The 9,997-nt window shown below is 43.0% G+C and overlaps 1 pseudogene; it reads left to right on the forward strand.

The window, feature by feature from the left end:
* The first annotated feature begins 9,048 nt into the window (after nt 1–9,048).
* On the forward strand, nt 9,049–9,635 carry LOC145060050 (uncharacterized; annotated as a pseudogene).
* The last annotated feature ends 362 nt before the right edge of the window (nt 9,636–9,997 follow it).

Genomic DNA, 9,997 nt, shown 5'->3' on the forward strand with positions numbered 1-9,997 from the left:
GTGGGAGGGGGTAAGGTAAAGTTGAGGTAGGATCGTAAACCGCCACCCTTCCGCATCCGGTTGAGCCGATTGATCGAATGGCCTCATCAACAATAAGGTGGACTTCAATTGACGCGATAAGGTGTTAGAAGCACCCTGACGGGCCAGGGTATGCCGATGGTTGGAGGGCTACTTAAACATCATTCTCTAATAAATCAGCCCCATGAGATCATCCCGTTGCACCCCTCACGCAACGTTAGAGGGCTGGGTCCCCTCCCAAGTCAAGTTATATGGTAAGCGCTGTGCTAAGTTTAGAAGTCCGTCTATGTCGATTCAGTTGCAGTTATTCGCCTTTCTTGCGAGCCAGAAGTTTGAGTTGTTTTCCTTTCATTCACCCTCTCCCGCTATCCTAAGCCTTTCTTTCGTCCTGCCATTCTTTCTGCTAGCTATCTAGTGGGAGAAAAAAGAGAAGCCCCTCCTGTTGGCGTGCTATAAAATTGAATTTGAGTGATAGGCCAATGCTAAGTGTTCCATGTCGTTGGATAGTTGGTTCGAGGGCAAGGAAGGAAGTTCTCATTTTTAAGCTTGCGAGCTAGTAATTCCTCTCCTCGATAAAATGGGCATACCTTTAGATTTCCTTCACTTCGTAAAGTAAACGACAATGGAAAGAGTGAAAAAAAGAGTGGAAGTTGCCCCTCCTAGGGTTCCAATTTTAGTTTTAGGTTACATTGGAGTCTCTTACTAGTCCATTTCTAATCCCTTTTAGCCAGTTTCCTTCTATCCCATTGAAGCAGTTGTACCAATTGCAACAGTCTTAAGGCCATTAGTTGGAGTGCTAAGTGCTGCTTTGGCAGTCGAGTTTTTTCTTACATCCAGTGCTACATCTAGAGGTCCAGTCCCCTAGGTCATTTGATATCTCTAGTCTGAGTTCCGTTCAACAAGCCAGTTCTGTTAGATCGCTTACAGTCCCCGTAGTGTCCAGTAGTTGTCTCTTTTTCTTACCTTAACCTTAGGCAAGCGAAAGACAAAGGCTTGAAATCAAAGTTAAGATATCTCCATCCGGTGGGAGTTGCTATCCATATAGTTCCATGGCAGTTCTACTTGTAGCCATTGATAGTTCTCTTGCATCCGCTTTCAATCCAGCAGAGTAAGAGGCAAAAGGATCTGACGCAAGTTGGAGGATCGATAGAAAGCTAGGGTTTTTCTTCCCCCTTATTATCCTTTTCTAAGGAACTAAGGAGTTAACGATAACTCGCTTAAGGAGATATCTAGCCAACCGATTCACCTGATCCAGACACGCCAATAGGCGGGTTTGAAGATAGTAAGTAAGAGTAGTGGCATTCTCATCAAAAGGATAAGTAAGTTCGCAATCCAGTGATAAAGTGAAAAAAGGTGCTTTTTTCTGCGCATATTCCCTGGTGAGGATATACATATAATATTTTAGGTATTAGAGTGCATCAAGATTATAGGTTACAGTTTCTAATCTATAGGATTGATTCTGGCTTCTGTAGGACTACTAACTAGATTATGCTTTCTCTCCGGGCCTTTGCTAAAAACGTTGGAAGGAAATCTGTGCGAAGGCTTTCTGTGGGTAAGGCAAAGGTAGATGTAATATTGCGATATGTGTCTTACCTTGGTAATTCCTTTATTTACCTAGTGGGTCTAACTTTATGTCTAAGGAAGAGGATAATCGCCCTAAAGAGCCTGCCTAGTCCTTCTCGAATCCTGAGAGTTCTGTTCCATTTCGTAAGCGAGTGTTCAGTGTGAAGTACTTCCATTCTCCCCTCCTCAAATTGCGGACTCCTTGTCATAAGAGTTATCAAGCGCAAGGGAAAAGACTAGCAAGCCAATTACAGTCTTAAGGGTTGGTGTTCGAATTCTCTTCTCATTGGATCCAGTTGGAATTGTAGTTCTCTTTGCTGTTGTGCCAAGCGAGGGAGTTCTTTGATAACTCTACCAAGAATTAGGGTGCATTCAAGTTTACTCGCTTCTCCTCGAATTGCATAAGAAAGATGGTTCTGGAGATAAATCCTACCCGCAAGCATTTGCTTATAGAATGGTGGAGGGAGGAAGAGGTAGCAATACATTCCGCCTGATGCTTGATCACTGCATTCGTGATATATCAAATGAGCTCTCCGATCTATGATGAAGAGTTCCTGTAGATAGGATCATATTTCTTTCTAGTCCTAAGCATTTTAATTGGACCTTTCTCCTTGACTTAAGTTTAGGAATATTTTCATCCGGGATTGGAACGACCTATGTTGTAACGGAGGAGAGAAGGTGAACCAGCTTCCTTTGGTCGCCTCTCCCGTCTGGTCGAGTAGCTTTCGCTCCTTCCTACTTACTTTATTATAATATAAGCGGGTGGCCTATTGGGAGCTTTTTAGTCATAGTGGGAGCTTTCGGAAATAACTTTGCAGGTCAAGATCATAGGAAGAGGGAAGAACAAGGGAGAAGATCTTTTTGAAAAGAAGACGATTCCAAAAGAAACTCAAAACGGAGAATAGGATGCCTTAAAGGTAAATAAGAAAGATCATAAATAAAAAAGAAAGAAAATAGCTACCTAGCCCGCGGGAAACAGAAGGTTAGGTTAGGAAGGGAGAAAGGATATTTACCAAGACTACTGAAATAGCACAGATTCGGCTTGGGAGTTCTCACTCGGGCTACTAATCTCCTCTTCTCCTACTCATAATGATATGATCCATCTAATAACATTGTGAAAATGGACCACTTGCAAAGGCACGAGCTATAAAGCATTCAATAAGGCTTTAAACAGGCTAATTAGAGACGTTTGTACTCAAGAAAGTGAATGAAGACCCATTTGACCCGATTAAGGTTGGATTACCCTAATTCAAGTCCAAGAAAGATTTACAAGACCCAATAAGAGCCATTAACAAGCCCATTTCGAATTTTTATAATTTAATTATGTAATTTTCGTTTTTATTCTCCTAAATAAGTGAGTAGGAGTTGTAAGAGTCATATGTTACTTGAACCCGTCTCATAAGTATGTCTAGATTCATAGTTTTAAGTCATGGAATTTAATGCCTTAAAGTTGAATGAATTAAAGTTGCATCTTTAATTCATGACTTTTGAGGTGTGTCCAAATCGCATATAAATAGGTTGCTTATGTTCTCATTTTGATCAATCAATTTTGGAATAAAAACAATGTGAGTTTTATACTCTTCGTAGTTCTTTTTGGAACATTAGGAACTTATCAAGTTATGAAACTTGTGGCGTTCAAAACTTATCAATCAACTTGGTGGGTTGGTTGTGGCGTTTCTATACCAAGGTTCTTGTCTCTTTATAGGCAATGGGTCGCGGTTTCCACCATCACGTTACAGCAACCAATAGAACGATCGGGCAAAGTGTGTTCAAACCTAGTTTTTGGGTGAGATCACATCATTTGGTATCAGAGCCAGATCTATTGGTTTGCACATCCTTTTTTTTTGTTTTGTTTTTTTTTTCTTTCTTATTCTCGATTACTTGGAATTCAAGATACTCGTATTGGTAATGGGTCTTGTCACAGGTTGGCATGGTTCTTACTAGTGTTTATTGAATCTCTAAGTTTTCATCTCCTCATCTATATTTCTTTTTATTGAATCAAGATTCAAGTATTAATAGTGGGTCATATCACAAGTTGGTGTGGTTCCTATTATTGGGTTTGGTTCAAGTTTTCTTATTTTTTTCATGTATTTGTGAAAAGAAAAAATCGATGAAAAAGAATGTTCGGAAAAAAAAATAGAATAAAAAAGAAAAGAAAAAAAAATGTGAAGAAAGAAGATGAAGAGAAAAGAAAAAAAAAAGAAAGAAAGGGAAAATGAAAAAAAGAGAGAAAAAGAATAAAATTCCAAGCACAACTTTTTTTTGCATGATGAACCATCTTGAAAAAAAAGGAGAATGATATGAGATGATTCGAGTACAAACAAAATGCTCAACATTATTTAGATTCGAGGTCGAATCATCTTCAAGAAGAGGGGAATGATATGATCCATCTAATAACATTGTGAAAATGGACCACTTGCAAAGGCACGAGCTATAAAGCATTCAATAAGGCTTTAAACAGGCTAATTAGAGACGTTTGTACTCAAGAAAGTGAATGAAGACCCATTTGACCCGATTAAGGTTGGATTACCCTAATTCAAGTCCAAGAAAGATTTACAAGACCCAATAAGAGCCATTAACAAGCCCATTTCGAATTTTTATAATTTAATTATGTAATTTTCGTTTTTATTCTCCTAAATAAGTGAGTAGGAGTTGTAAGAGTCATATGTTACTTGAACCCGTCTCATAAGTATGTCTAGATTCATAGTTTTAAGTCATGGAATTTAATGCCTTAAAGTTGAATGAATTAAAGTTGCATCTTTAATTCATGACTTTTGAGGTGTGTCCAAATCGCATATAAATAGGTTGCTTATGTTCTCATTTTGATCAATCAATTTTGGAATAAAAACAATGTGAGTTTTATACTCTTCGTAGTTCTTTTTGGAACATTAGGAACTTATCAAGTTATGAAACTTGTGGCGTTCAAAACTTATCAATCAACTTGGTGGGTTGGTTGTGGCGTTTCTATACCAAGGTTCTTGTCTCTTTATAGGCAATGGGTCGCGGTTTCCACCATCACGTTACAGCAACCAATAGAACGATCGGGCAAAGTGTGTTCAAACCTAGTTTTCGGGTGAGATCACATCACATAAGAACCAGAACAGGCACTCGTAATCGTCCCTAACCTCTATCTCTAACCTATTCCTTTTCCTCTGTCCTTTTACCCTTTGAACAGCAAGCCGGAACTGGATTACATTTCAATAGAGAAAGCTATCAATGGTCGCATTGAGACGGGAACAGATGGGAAGTTCGCCCTCCAGTTCTATTCCTTTGGATGAGACGGCGGTGAGCAATCGATAGAGAGCAAGGGATGCTAGCGCTCTTCTACTCATATTCCTTGCTTCAGTTGGTTCAGGAAGCTTTGGCATCGAGACGCATTACGATAGCTGGGAAGGCAGGCCCTTAGCTTCAACTAGTTCAGTTTGAGTCTTTCTTAGGAGTAGTTGCATTGCAAGTAGGCAGAAAATAAGTAGTGCGTTAGCTTATCTGTTCATTTTCAAACAACCCTTGTTTGTGCTCCTTTATCTTTCTAAGCCGCTCTCGCTAGCAGGGAATCTAGTTCAGCAAGGTCCATAGGGTGAGCTCGCTTGAAACTGGGGCGCGTCTGGTGGTATCGTATATAAGATCACACGGCTGCTTGCTTTTAGGAGCTATCTGTTCATCCAACTCGAAATATCGTAAGTAAGAGAAGAAGAAGAATCTGACGCCCAAAATTCCCATGTCTTTCTTGGTTAGACCAACCGGCGAAATCCGTCTTCCTTAATTGGAAGAGCAAGAACAAGTCTCTCCATTTTTTTGGGAGAGCAAAGCAGTCAAAGAATGAAACAGATCAAATGATTGTTCTAGAATGGCTATTTCTCACAATTGCTCCTTGTGATGCAGCGGAACCATGGCAATTAGGATCTCAAGACGCAGCAACACCTATGATGCAAGGAATAATAGACTTACATCACGATATCATTTTCTTCCTCATTCTTATTTTGGTTTTCGTCTCACGGATCTTGGTTCGCGCTTTATGGCATTTCTAAAAAGAAAAAAATCCAATCCCGCAAAGGATTGTTCATGGAACTACTATCGAGATTCTTCGGACCATATTTCCTAGTATCATCCCGATGTTCATTGCTATACCATCATTTGCTCTCTTATACTCAATGGACGAGGTAGTAGTAAATCCAGCCATTACTATCAAAGCTATTGGACATCAATGGTATCAGAGTGCGCCTCTTCACGAGGGTGATTTAAGTGCAACGAAATGCCTTAAGAATATGGTTCGCGAAGCATCTGGCTTACCGGTAATCTCCCATTCCCGCCGTCGAGAGACTTAAATAACTATAGCATGCCAGAAACGGGGAGTTGAGATGGTTAGACCTAGACCCTGAAATGCTCCCAGCATAGAAGCCTATGGTTCCATCTTGTTGTTGCTGGAGGTACACATCCCTCTTCTTGGTGTGGATTGATATACGAGAAATAGATGCTCAGCCTGAAATGTCCGATAACGGCGCTGAAGTAGTGAATCTATTGGCACCATAGCTGTGGCATACAACTTTGGACCTAACGGTTGGCCCAGTAACCTTTCGGAATGGGGGATCCCCGTTGGCAACAACCACGGTAGTAGTTGCGGAACTACTGGGCCGGGAGAGGACAGCCTCTTGTTCCTGCTCCTCTTTCTTCGCTTCGGGGACGGAGGTCCTACGGTAGGTAACAACAGGTACAAGCAACTTGACCGAAGGGGACCAGCGCTTCTACTCTTCCACCGAGGAGCCGTTCGCAGCGAGAAGCAAGGGATGTCGTGAACGGTGGGAGGTCACAGAGAATTTACCTATTCATAGAGTGATCCTATGATCGATACAGGATATAGACTATCTCTTTCTTTATTCGATTCTTTTTCTGAGAAAAAAAGAAGGGTGACTCAACTTCTCAGCTAGAGTTGGGGGTGGGACTTGTTGGCATAATGCAAGCTGGAACGTGGGAATTCGAGGTATCATGAACTACTACTAAAAACCATCTTTTTTTTCTTTTTGGACAAATGATATGAGGTCAGGTCTATGGATGGATCCAGATCTACGGGCCGGCCGGCCCCGGCCGATGAGCATAGGGAATCTATACTCGAGCGTTCAACTGGGCCCCTGACAGGATAGGTGAGGAATCTTCATATTTTTTATTGGGGCCTACAACTTCTCCGAGCCGACTAGCATCCCTTTCCACTGCGCATTTCTCGAACAAAGAAGACGACTATAGGATCGAATTCGCTTTCCATGGTGAACTGGTCGTCCCATACCTTCTGCCTGTCTCATATGTGTGGAACCAGGTCTTTTTCAGTTCCAGCCCCCCCCCCCCCCCCCCCCTGAATACATAGGGTAGGTAGGACTGGGTGAGAAAAGGTTCCCTGTTGCCAATAAACTTTCCCCGACCTTCGATTCCCCTTACTCATAAAAGGTCTTACGGTCGGTACTAACTAAAGAAAAAGAGTCTTCTTTCTAAGAGTAGGCGTGGAGAGCTTTTTGCGGGGAAACTTGCAAGTACAGTTTGGGGGGAGACGGGCATCGACCCAACCTTATGAGTATTCGGACTATAACAGTTCCGATGAACAGTCACTCACTTTTGACAGTTATATGATTCCAGAAGATGATCTAGAATTGGGTCAATTATGTTTATTAGAAGTGGACAATCGAGTGGTTGTACCAGCCAAAAGTCATCTACGTATTATTGTAACATCTGCTGATGTACTTCATAGTTGGGTTGTACCTTCCCCAGGTGTAAAATGTGATGTTGTACCTGGTCGTTTAAATCAAACCTCTATTTCGGTACAACGAGAAGGAGTTTACTATGGTCAGTGCAGTGAGATTTGTGGAACTAATCATGCCTTTATGCGTGCGCCTGGAAAGATAGGCTGACTGCTGAGCCCACTCTGGCTCAGCCGCACCACCCAGGGTGCGAGCCACCCAAGAAGCAAGCTATTACAGCGAGCGGCTGGAGCAGTATGGAGTCGAGGAGCAAGGCAGTAGATAAGATAGAAGAAGGGGTCAGGCTCCCGGTGGAGCAGAGGATACGGTTAGGATAACGAACTTGAAACGCGGAGCCCGAGCGTCCGGCGAGCGAGTGGTTAGTGGCCAATAGCGCCCTAGTTGATGGCATTCCTCTCTGCGGCTGGCACTCGAGGAACCACGGGGCACTCCATACAGACCAAACAAGTCTTAGGGATGAGACGCCCGCGCAAGGACCTCAATTCTCATTAGGAGGTCGAACCAAGGACCTATGGAAGTCGGGGCTAGCCCGTCCCCATGGGCAACACAACAGTGTCCTGAGGGAGGAGTTTAGAGGCCTTATAGTAGCACGGACTTCTTTTTATTTCTAGGTCATGCAAAGGGGGCCAGTCCAAAATCGTACTGTTCCTCTACAAAGACAACAGACGCTCTCAACGGCTAGGCGCCACTCTCTTTCTGAGTTATTCCAGCTTCTTCATGATTTCGTGCCGCGGTGAACAAACAAAACAAAAAAGAGGGCCATCTCAGCGGAAGGAGAAGGACCTGCAACGGCAGAGGCTACTGACCCTATTCTTGTTCCTACCCGTCTTTTACGAGTCCGGAAAGCCTCCTCAGAGGGATCCTAAAAATAGAATAGAGAAGGGCGGGCAGGGCTTCCGCAAGAGCCTCCCCCCTCTTCCCGGTCAAGATAGATGGGAAGGAGCCCTATGAAGGCCATAACCAGTCTCTTTATTTATGTACGTACACCTTTGTTTCAGGGTGGGGCCGCCCTTCCTCCTGCTAATCCGGCCATTTCCGAACCTGTCTTTCTCATCCCATTCAATGGAGGACTTTTCAATTCTTGCGATTCCCAGCCCCCTTAGCTTATTATTATATATATATATATATATATATATATATATATATATATATATATATATATATATATATATATTATTTGAAAAGGGTTCCGCTCGGCTAAATAGGCTCAATGATCTCTTTCTTCGCTTCGTTCGATAGGCCGGTACGGCGCTCCGCGTGGTTATATTCATACATGTTCCGACTCGCCGGTCATTATGGATCTAGTGGCATGGTGGGGCAAAAGAAAAAGGGGGGGGGGGAAGCAACTACGAAGCTTCGTAGACTCGACAAGTCGCTCCGCTTATAGAATATAATGAAGCAAGCTAGCGACTCTCCTAGTAGCGAAGGAAAAGGGCATTCGGGAAGCGACTAGTCGCTTCTGGCGAAGCTTCTAGAAGGCCGACCACTACATAGAGAGATCCATATACCAGTCATGAGCGATAGCGAAGCCTAGTGAGGCGCAGGGCAGGATCCAAGAGCTTAGAAAGGGTCAGGAAAGGAGCAGAGAAGGGGTTGGATTTCACCTATGATCAGATCAGTGGGCAACCATAGTTTACTTTTTTCGTAGTGTTGTTAACGTTGTTGAAAGCTCATTACTTATTTAAGTAGGCCTCGCTTTTCGGAGCTGCTCCCAGCTCACACTATGGTGGAGGAGGTGCCGTGAAGATCTAGGAGTGTGAGCAGTACGAGCTGAAAGGCTCCCATACTGTTTGGAGGAGGTTCCTAGTCTGATTTTATTAGTAGCCATGATTGGGGCTATAGTACTGACTATGCATAAGTCTACTAAGGTGAAAAGACAGGATGTATTCCGACGAAATGCTATTGATTCTAGGAGGACTATAATGAGGGGGATGACAGATCTACTAAAGGAAAGTAGCTTGATATTGGTTCGAATCCAATTCGTGAGATGGCCATCTTGGTCATATAGATGTCTTGACACCCTGATTTTCTTTTCTCATTTTCGAATGACTGTCCCATTCCATTTTTGGTAGAACTTAAAGCCTGGACCCGCTATACGATGTATTAGTAGAACCCCTGGGATACGACGCCCTGCTCCTTGAGTATCCTGGGATTGAATACCCCGACCTCCCGGAGGCTCCCGAGAAAGCTATTTCAGCCTTCCGGACTGTTAAGGGCAATTCCTACGCCCCTCATCGGTCTGAATCCCCACCCCCGTATAACACTTACTATATTTTTCAAGAAAAACTTAAAAAACGCTTCACTTCCTGACCTTATTCTCGAGTAGGAAGGGTTCTCGCTACTAAATAAATTTCTTCAGTTGAAGTAGCTCTTTCCTGAGATGTCTTTCAAGCTGAAGAAGTAAGGGCTTCTCCAGCGTAAGCAGGTTTAGGACCAAGGGCAGGGTCTAAGGCAGTATCGATCGAAGGTGCCCCTAGGGATATGGCTATTTCTTCTCGTTCAGCTTCTCCAATATCCGTTGTTTTAGGACTTGAACTAGATAGGGAAGTTTCCTTCTTTTCTGTTGAGACTCATTCCGGAGCATCTCGCGCATCTCTGTCAATCCCTCCAACCTCTTCTTTCTTGGTATATGTTGTCTTTCCTCAAGGCTAAACCCAAAGGTATCTAAGGGA

Source organism: Lactuca serriola, chromosome 6, assembly GCF_051521515.1.
Source record: "Lactuca serriola cultivar US96UC23 chromosome 6, Lser_US96UC23_V15, whole genome shotgun sequence".
In the NCBI taxonomy this organism is placed as follows: domain Eukaryota; kingdom Viridiplantae; phylum Streptophyta; class Magnoliopsida; order Asterales; family Asteraceae; genus Lactuca; species Lactuca serriola.